The following is a 10,498-nucleotide window of genomic DNA, read 5'->3' on the forward strand; positions in this document are numbered from 1 at the left end:
TACAATGTAACTATATTCTTCTCTCCCTTTTCTCCGTTAGCATTAGTTTTCCGTTTTCTTCCGTCTCTTTTTGTACATCAAGTTGTTTACCATTAAACAATTCATTTCCGGTCACACAGGAAGTTACCAAAATAAGAGCACAAACGTTATATTACGTGAGTATGAGCTAGATTTACATATCCGCCGTTACAGGTTATCTGGTGAGAGGGAAACATGAAGATGAAACCAGGAGATGTCCTTACTGGATCATCAGAGCTGTGATGGAGAAACAGGTTTACCTTTTAGGTGACATGAATGAGTTGAAGGGAAGTTATGAACTGTTTCTGAGAGACAAATAACCCCAGGATCCTTTTTTAGGTAGCTGACAGCTGGTAACTGTGCAGGGGTGGGTCTAGCAAAGTGTTGCCAGGGGTCCATGTAGGGCATTAAAAGGGAAAGGGGGGCACAAAGAAATACTTTTCTTTCTTATTCTCATTTAAAATGTCTAGCTTTTAAAAAATAATTATCTGAATCTTACAACAAACGATTGATAGATTGATGCATATGGTTCATCATAATTATGGAACATTTAAAGATGCAGTTATATTTCTTATTGACATCACCAGAAATTGTGTGTGACTTCTTATGGTGGTGTTCAATAAAGAAGTATAATTCTTTAAGAATAACAAAAAGCCATTTACTATAGAGTAAACGGTGAAAGCTGCTTTGATTTAGAACAGTTACAATATTTTGTTTGATCTGATTTCTTGCAATAAACAGAGACAATTTGCAATTCTCTAATTCTTTGTAACAGGTCCTTTGTAAAGAATTCAGCTTTTGTGTAAACACCCAAGTTCATCAGATATCTGGGAAACAATGCAACAATTTATTTTAATAATTCTATAATGAATTCATAAGACCCTTATGAAAAGGACACCGAGGGAACAGTTTACCCTGCCCGGGATAGGGTTACCAGGGCCCCGCCCTGGAGCCAGGCCCGGGGAGGGTGCCCGAGGGCGAGCGTCTGGTGGCCGGGCCTTAGTCCATGGGGCCCGGCCGGGCACAGCCCGAAGAGGAGACATGGGCCCATCCTCCCGCAGGCCCACCACCCGCAGGAGGCGCCATAGGGGTCGGGTGCATTGTGTGCCGGGTGGCGGCCAGGAGCGGAGGCCCTGGCGGACTGACCCCCGGCTGCCAAGACTGGCAATAGGGACATGGAATGTCACCTCTCTGGTGGGGAAGGAGCCTGAGTTAGTGCGTGAGGTTGAGAGGTACCGGCTAGATATAGTCGGGCTCACCTCTACGCATGGCTTGGGCTCTGGAACCAGTCTCCTGGAGAGGGGCTGGACTCTGTCTCAGTCTGGAGTTGCCCCTGGTGAGAGGCAGCGGGCTGGGGTGGGTATTCTAATATCCCCTCGGCTTGCTGCCGGTACATTGGGGTTTTTCCCGGTGGACGAGAGGGTTTGTTCCCTGCGCCTTAGGGTCGGGGAACGGGTCCTGACTGTCATCTGCGCTCATGCGCCGAGTGGCAGTTCAGAGTACCCAGCCTTCTTAGAGTCCCTGGGGGGGGTGCTGGAGGGTGCTCCACCTGGAGACTCTGTTGTCCTGCTGGGAGACTTCAATGCTCACGTGGGTAACGACAGCGAGACCTGGAGGGGCGTGATTGGGAGGAACGGCCTCCCTGATCTGAACCCGAGTGGTGCTTTGTTATTGGACTTCTGTGCTAATCACAGTTTGGCCATAACGAACACCTTGTTCGAACATAAGAGTGTCCATAAGTGCACGTGGCACCAGGACGCTCTAGGCCGTAGGTCGATGATCGATTTTGTAATCGTATCAGCAGACCTGCGACCATATGTTCTGGACACTCGGGTAAAGAGAGGGGCTGAGCTGTCAACTGATCACCACCTGGTGGTGAGTTGGATCAGGTGGCGGGGGAGGACGCTGGACAGACCTGGTGCACCTAAACGCGTAGTGAGGGTGTGCTGGGAACGTCTAGCAGAGGCCCCAGTCCGCGAGATCTTCAACGCACACCTCCGGCAGAGCTTCAACAGCATTCCGAGGGAGACTGGGGACATTGAGTCTGAATGGACCATGTTCAGCGTCTCCATTGCCGAAGCTGCTGCATTGAGCTGCGGCCGCAAGGTGGTTGGTGCCTGCCGTGGTGGTAATCCCCGAACCAAATGGTGGACACCAGAGGTGAAGGGAGCCACCAGGCTGAAGAAGGAGTCCTATCGGGCTTGGTTAGCCTGTGGGACTCCGGAGGCAGCCGACAGGTATCGACAGGCCAAGCGGAATGCGGCTCGGGCAGTGGCTGAAGCAAAAACTCGGGTGTGGGAGGAGTTCGGAGAGGCCATGGAAAAAGACTTTCGGACTGCCTCGAAGAGATTCTGGCAAACCGTCAGACGTCTCAGGAGGGGAAAGCGGTGCTCTACCTGCACTGTGTATAGTGCTGGCGGAGCGCTGCTGACGTCGACTGAGAAAATTGTCAGGCGGTGGAAGGAATACTTCGAGGACCTCCTTAATCCCACTGACACGTCTTCCGAGGAGGAAGCAGAGTCTGGGGACGAGGGGAATGACCCGCCAATTTCCGGGGGCGAGGTCACTGAGGCAGTTAAACAACTCCTTGGTGGCAGAGCCCCTGGTGTTGATGAGGTCCGCCCCCGAGTTCCTGAAGGCTCTGGACGTTGTAGGGCTGTCCTGGTTGACACGCCTCTGCAATGTTGCGTGGAGATCAGGGGCAGTACCTGTGGACTGGCAGACCGGGGTGGTGGTCCCCATCTTTAAGAAGGGGGACCGGAGGGTGTGTTCCAACTACAGGGGGATCACACTCCTCAGCCTCCCTGGGAAAGTCTATGCCAGGGTGCTGGAAAGGAGAGTTCGTCCGTTAGTCGAACCTCGGATACAGGAGGAACAATGCGGTTTTCGTCCTGGTGGCGGAACACTGGACCAGCTCTTTATCCTCTCCAGGATACTTGAGGGTGCATGGGAGTTTGCCCAACCAGTCTACATGTGTTTTGTGGACTTGGAGAAGGCATTCGACCGTGTCCCTCGGGGTGTCCTGTGGGAGGTGTTGCGGGAATATGGGGTGTCTGGCCCATTGCTACGGGCCATTCGATCCCTATACAACCGTTGCAAGAGCTTGGTTCGCATTGCCGGCAATAAGTCGGACTCGTTCCCGGTGGGTGATGGGCTCCGCCAGGGCTGCCCTTTGTCTCCGGTTCTGTTCATAATTTTTATGGACAGAATTTCTAGGCGCAGCCAAGTGGCGGAGGGCTTTCGCTTTGGTGGCCTCAGAATCTCATCTCTGATTTTTGCAGATGATGTGCTTCTGTTGGCTTCATCGGGTGAGGGCCTCCAGCTCGCACTGGAACGGTTCGCAGCCGAGTGTGAAGCAGCGGGAATGAGGATCAGCACCTCCAAATCTGAGGCCATGGTTCTCAGCCGGAAAAGGGTGGAGTGCCCACTCCGGGTCGGGGATAAGTTCCTGCCGCAAGTGGAGGAGTTCAAGTATCTCGGGGTCTTGTTCGTGAGTGATGGGAGAAGGGAGCCGGAGATCGACAGACGGATTGGGGCTGCAGCTGCAGTAATGCGGACGCTGCACCGGTCCGTCGTGGTGAAGAGGGAGCTGAGTGTAAAAGCGAAGCTCTCAATTTACCGGTCGATCTACGTCCCTACCCTCACCTATGGCCACGAGCTGTGGGTAGTGACCGAAAGAACGAGATCGCGGATACAAGCGGCGGAAATGAGCTTCCTCCGAAGGGTGGCTGGCCTCTCCCTTAGAGATAGGGTGAGAAGTTCGGCCATCCGGGAGGGGCTCAGAGTAGAGCAGCTGCTGCTCCACATCGAAAGGAGCCAGCTGAGGTGGTTCGGGCATCTGACAAGGATGCCCCCTGGGCGCCTCCTGGGTGAGGTGTTCCAGGCATGTCCCACCGGGAGGAGGCCCCGGGGCAGACCCAGGACACGCTGGAGAGATTATATCTCTCGGCTGGCCTGGGAACGCCTTGGTATTCCCCCGGATAAGCTGGAGGAGGTGGCTGGGGAGAGGGAGGTCTGGGCCTCTTTGCTTAGGCTGCTGCCCCCGCGACCCGGCCCCGGATAAAGCGGATGAAGATGGATGGATGGATGGATATAATGAAGTGTTAAATTGCAGTTAGAAGCTACTGCTCCAAACCTCGTAATAAACATCAAACAGGATTAAAACCTCAGGACAACAAAGAAAACAAGATGATGTCATTACACAGAAAACCACACATCAATTAGAACAAGCAAATGTGTTCTTAAAAAGCCTCAGAGGTTGCAGGTCCTCTAAAGATCATCTTCCTCTGTAGGATAACCAAATCAATTAAATCAACTGCTGTGGTGGTGATATGAAATGCAACCTTTGCAGCCTCTGTAGCTTTCTAGTAACACATTTTCCTATTCCTATTGAAACAGTGTTACATGAATAACACATTTACATCTCTTTAAAGAGAGTCAGAACAGCATGGAGACTCTTAACCTCGTGTACCTTACAATAACATTCTTCTCTGCATTTCAGACCATGATCTGCAGTTAACAGCCACACTGCTCCACACATCCAACATCAGCATCCGACTACAGACTTGCAACATGTGGAAAACTGGCCTTCTTCATAACAGCTACAAGGTTAAAAAAAACAGAAGAAGAAAAATATATTAGTTACTTCAACTGTAAACTAAGAAATTAAACTAAAGACAATCTTTTGAACTTGCTGTACCATTTGCAAACGAGGCAGATTAAGGCGTCCTTTACAGAATGGAGCTAGGCATCAATCTTTACTGCTGTGTGTGTGCAGTCTTTGCAGGTTCAGATAGCTGATTTATGGTCAAAGTGATGTCTTGGAGGCTTTCAAACAGCTTAATGTATTAGTCAAGTAAACTGACTTTTAATACTTTATGCATGTGTGTAGCGCAAGAGGGAGAGAGAGAGAGAGAGAGCGTGATTTTGACTTTACATAAATTACCTTGCTTTAGCATTTCTCCCGGAACTCTGCAAAGTCATCGTGAGAGACAGGAAAGATTTTTCTGGACTTCTGTTTCCACTAATTGGAACCTTAGGAAAGGGCATTTAATATATTTATTTAAAGTATTTGTCACGGTCCCTGTGCCTCACCGGCTGATTCTGTGTTAGGCAACATATGTTTGTTTTTGTTCTCTCTCTCTCTCTCTCTCTCTCTCTCTTTCCCTCTTTCCCCTGCCACGGCGGTGCTCACTGCAGGCTCCGCCCCTGGCCCACACACCTGTCGCTGGTTACTACAATCAGAAGGGCTTTTTAAGATGGCAGACCTACACTACTCGTCGCTGGAACGTTGAGTCACCCGCGTTAGTGCTTCAGCAATCTGTCAGTTTCCCTGTGATCTAGTGCTAATTGGATTTTCTGTGTGTGTGCGTAGATTCCCCCCGGACCCGTCACTGTACTTCCGAGTGAGCGAGAGGAGCGACTGGTGGAAAAGGAGTGGGATTGTTGGCTGAAAGAGCAGAGTGTGGTTTTGGACCCTTCCCCTTCCGCCCTGGAGCCCCAGACCCCTTCCCCGAGCACCTTGTATATATATATTCACCCAGTGACACCACTGTAAATAAACGCACTGTCTTTTCTTTCTGCAAAGGTCTCCTGGGGTCCGTTCTTTGTACCTCGCTAAGTAAGTTAGCTGGATTTGATTGTTGACGATTTCGCGTGATCTTGGATCGTTCGGTTCTCCGAAGCTCATCCGGGACTTGCTGTCATAGCAACAGATCCGTAAGCGTAAACCTGCTTGGGAGCAGGCTTACTTTATGTAAACAGGATTAGATCGCGGCCACTCAGGTATGTCCGCTTCATTTATACGAAAGCAACAGCGATATTTTTCCACTGTTTTTCCATAAATAAATATTATCAGTGTAACTAAAGATAATGCAGTACTTGATCCTTTCATTGATTTCATACAGATACATACAGGTCATTTCCTAAAAAAAGGGAAATGTACTATTAATCATTCGAGCAACCCATTGCGGAAGGTGCAAGATTGATAAGGAGAGTTTTCAGAATTCAGCATATTGCGGGATAGACAGGATCCTTTAGCTCAGCGCGACAGTGTGCTCATAGAGAGATATCGATTTTCCCGTGAGGGTATTATTTACTTAACCAACTTGTTGACGAGGGGGTGCAGGACCACCACCTGTCTTTTTTTGCTCTGCCCTTTTCTTGGTTGCTGTTATAAACAAACAAACAGATTATTTCAGGGTCTCTTTTCAAGAGACTAAAAGCAATATAAGTGATAAATATTACCATGCTGTAGAATATTCTTATATTGCACTTTTACTTGGTCCCATGTTCTAGTGCAGGGGTGTCAAACTCAGATACACAGTGGGCCAAAATTCAAAACTGGAACAAAGTCGCGGGCTAACGTTAATATTTATTGAAAAAAAATTTATATATATATATATATATATATATATATTATATATATATATATATATATATATATATATATATATATATATATATTCCTCCAGATATAAGAATGAATCTTTTCTTATGGACAAGTTTAGCTGAAAAACTGAATATGGAACAAGTAAAGCTTAATACTAAACAATATATAGCTGTATAATGCCAGTAGGCCAGCTCTAATAGTAATTTGGTATGGCTTCGCGGGCCAAATGTAATTAGGCTGCGGGCCAAATTTGGCCCACGGGCCAGAGTTTGACACCTATGTTCTAGTGGGTCCTGTTGTGGCTCTAATGTGAAAGAGGATATAATGTAATATAATAAATTTACCCTACTGCCTACTGCCTACTCGTAGCCGACTCGTTAGCACCATGGCTACTTCACCTGTCCCTCCTGCACTTTCTTGCTCATTGTGTCAGATGTTTAGTTACTCCTCGGCCTCCTTTAGCAGTAATGATATCTGTAACAAATGTAGCATATTTGCAGCTCTGGAGGCCAGGATTACTGAATTGGAGACTCGGCTTCGCACCCTTCATTCACCCATAGCTAGCCAGGCCCCTGTAGCTGGTGCAGCCGAAGATAGCGTAGGCCCCGCTAGCTGTTCCCCGGCAGACCCCAAGCAGCTGGGGAAAGAGGGCGGCTGGGTCACGGTGAGGAGGAAGCATAGTCCTAAACAGAAGCCCCAGGTACACCACCAACCCGTTCATGTGTCTAACCGTTTTTCCCCACTCGGCGACACACCCGCCGGGGGTCAAACTCTGGTAATTGGTGATTCTGTTCTCAGACATGTGAAGCTAGAGACACCGGCAACCATAGTCAATTGTCTTCCAGGGGCCAGAGCAGGCGACATTGAAGGAAATTTAAAACTGCTGGCTAAGGGGAAACGTAAATTCAGTAAGATCATAATTCACGTTGGCAGTAATGACACCCGGTTACGCCAATCGGAGGTCACTAAAATCAATATTGAATCGGTGTGCAACTTTGACAAAACAATGTCGGACTTTTCTCTGGTCCCCTCCCCAATCAGACCAGGAGTGACATGTTTAGCTGCATGTTCTCCTTAAATTGCTGTCTGTCTGAATGGTGTCCCAGAAACGATGTGGGCTTCATAGATAATTGGCAAACCTTCTGGAGGAAACCTGGTCTTGTTAGGAGAGACGACATCCATCCCACTTTGGATGGAGCAGCTCTCATTTCTAGAAATATGGACAAATTTATTAAACCCCCCCCAAAATATGACTATCCAGAGTTGGGACCAGGAAGCAGAGTTGCAGTCTTACACGCCTCTCTGCAGCTTCTCTCCTCCTGCTACCCCCCCAAAAAACCCATCTCCACAGAGACTGTGTCAGCTCCCAAACAGACAAAAAACAAACTAAAAACCAGCAACAAACAACTTAAACATAAACAATTACAAAGAAAGAGCAATACAGTATCCACATCTGAACCAAAGAGTAAAACAGTGAAATGTGGATTATTGAATATTAGGTCTCTCTCCTCCAAGTCTCTGTTAGTACATGACTTAATAATTGATCAACAAATTGATTTACTCTGCCTTACAGAAACCTGGTTGCAGCAGGATGATTATGTTAGTTTAAATGAATCAGCACCCCCGAGTCATTCTAACTACCAGAAATCTCGAAGCACAGGCCGAGGGGGCGGTGTGGCAGCAATTTTTTCACACCAGCCTATTAATTAATGAAAGACCAAGACAGACTTTTAATTCATTTGAAAGCCTGATGCTTAACATTGTCCACCCCAGCTGTGAAACTCAGAAACCAGTCTTCCTTAACTTTAACTAAAGACAAACTTTTGAACTTGCTGTAACATTTGCAAATGAGGCAGATGAAGGCATCCTTTACAGAATGTGTGTGCGGTCTTTGCAGTTTCAGATTTACGGTCAAAGTAATGTCTTGGAGGTAGGGCTGGGCGATATGGCCTAAAATCCATATCATGGTGTTAGGAGAAAACTCTGTAAAAAACCCAGGAGAAATAAAGACACAATGAGACAAAGTTACTTTCTTTGCTAAACGTGTACACGGGTGAGCTGCCAGAAAACAACTCACACCATGCACAGTGGCTTGGCATTTTTTATAGGCACAGAGCACAGAGACAGTGAGAACAGGATAAGAAAATAATAAACAGATAAAATAAACAACTCCATATGTGGTACTAGTCTCGTCAGCAGAGAGCTGTGAGAGAGCTGTGAGAGATAAAACAATCTAAAACAATATGTCCCAAAACAATATGTCTTTGCTGGGAAAGTCTAAAAGGATAATTCTAAACTAATCTAACCATAGACAAAGGGCATCTTTGTACATTTAAAAGAAGGTAAAGAAACAGAATCATTTTTCCTGTAACACATGGTATACTTTCAAGCATGTGCGGTAACAATATATATTGCGATATATTATTTTCTTCACTGCAGCATTACCGAGAGTTGAAAAACTGTCTAAATTCTTTCATCTGTAATAAAATGATCAGTGTGGTTGCTCTACCAGATGTAACAATTACATTTAATATCCAGGCATCCATGAAAAGAGAATTTACGAAATTTAACGGAGTTAGAAGTTAGCAGCAAGTAAGCTCGCTAGTTTCCACCTAAACATAATATACCATGTTCTGACTGAGGGATTTCTGAAACAAATTAAGACGTACAGCTTTGCTATTACTTCCCAAATAAATGAAGACAGGAAAGTAAACAGCAGTGAAGTTTGTAGGGTTAAACATTAAAAGTCCAGTGGGATCCACCACGGCATAAAAGTCACAAAAAACTAAGAAATCCAGCGTAGTAGTAAAAGAGGGAAACCCAGTGGAGTCCTCGCCTTCCTCCCCGCATTCCACGTCCCGGTGCACTGAAGGAAGAGAGGGAGCGGCAGTCACTATTCCTTTCGACAGTTTTACTTTATAAAAAGGGATAAGTCAAAGACTTACCCCGGGTGGGCAGAGCTCTCAACTCCGCCCGCCGCTTCTTTAAAACTGCAATCGGCACCAGCTGTCTCACTGCTTCTGCTCTCCCGCAGTGCACAAGCTGGCTCTTGTCGTTATTGCCGTCTGACTGCTCGCTGCGCGTCCCTAGTCGCTCGTGGTGGCGCGTCCCCAGTCGCTGGTCATGTCCCCTCTCGAACGCCAACTCCAACCCTCTTATGTGTCATTGAGCACTCTGTAAATTACCTTGCCTTCCCTCTCAGGTGTGTCCAATTAGTAAAAACGGGGGAAAGGGCGGAGTCTCTCCAGGACAATTTGACGGTAACTAAAACATGCATAGTAGAAAAACTTAGATAACTTGTTCCTTTCCACCCCGTGACATGTTACTAGAAAGCTACAGAGGCTGCAAAGGTTGAATTTCATATCACCACCACAGCACTTGGTTTAATTGATTTGGTTATCCTACAGAGAAAGAGGAACTTGAAGATATTTGTAGCTTATTTTAGGTTTTAGAAATGTGCTAGATAGGATGTAGAAGTATAGTAGAGACACTGACACTGCCCTGGATGTAATATAGGCCTAAACGTGACATAAACTTAGGAGTAAACTTGTAAGAGACCCTCCCCACCTTGAGCTGTGAAAACAGGACAAAGAGAAGCTAAAGCTGAGTGGAAATTCCCCAGGGGATACCTGGGTGGGGACCTAAATGTTTGTAACTGGATAACTTTGGCTTGAAAGGGAGATGGACTTTTATGACCCACAGGAAGTCACGTACACACAGGTACATAAACATATATACACATGCACTTACACACAGGTACGCAGGCACTCGCGTGCTCGCACGCACACAAACATACAAACACAGTGTTTAGTTTTATGGCACATCGTATAGAATGGGGGTCACTTCTATAAAACTGTGTGTAACAGACAACGAAGTTGAGATCTGCAGAGTAATTCTGGGGTTCCTGTACATCTCCCTTTCCATAAGCTGTATTAATAAGTGTGGATGAACAAAAGTGTTGTGAATTGACTACTGAGTCCCGGTGTTGTCTCTGGAGGCCTGAGGAATCCAAGAACCAGGGTGAAACTGTTCAGAGGTAACAACCTGCAACCTCTGAGGCTTTTTAAGAACACATTTGCTTGTTCTAAT

Source organism: Rhamphochromis longiceps, linkage group LG8, assembly GCF_057381845.1.
Source record: "Rhamphochromis longiceps isolate RC_006_pf linkage group LG8, R_longiceps_female_GT1.1, whole genome shotgun sequence".
Lineage (NCBI taxonomy): Eukaryota > Metazoa > Chordata > Actinopteri > Cichliformes > Cichlidae > Rhamphochromis > Rhamphochromis longiceps.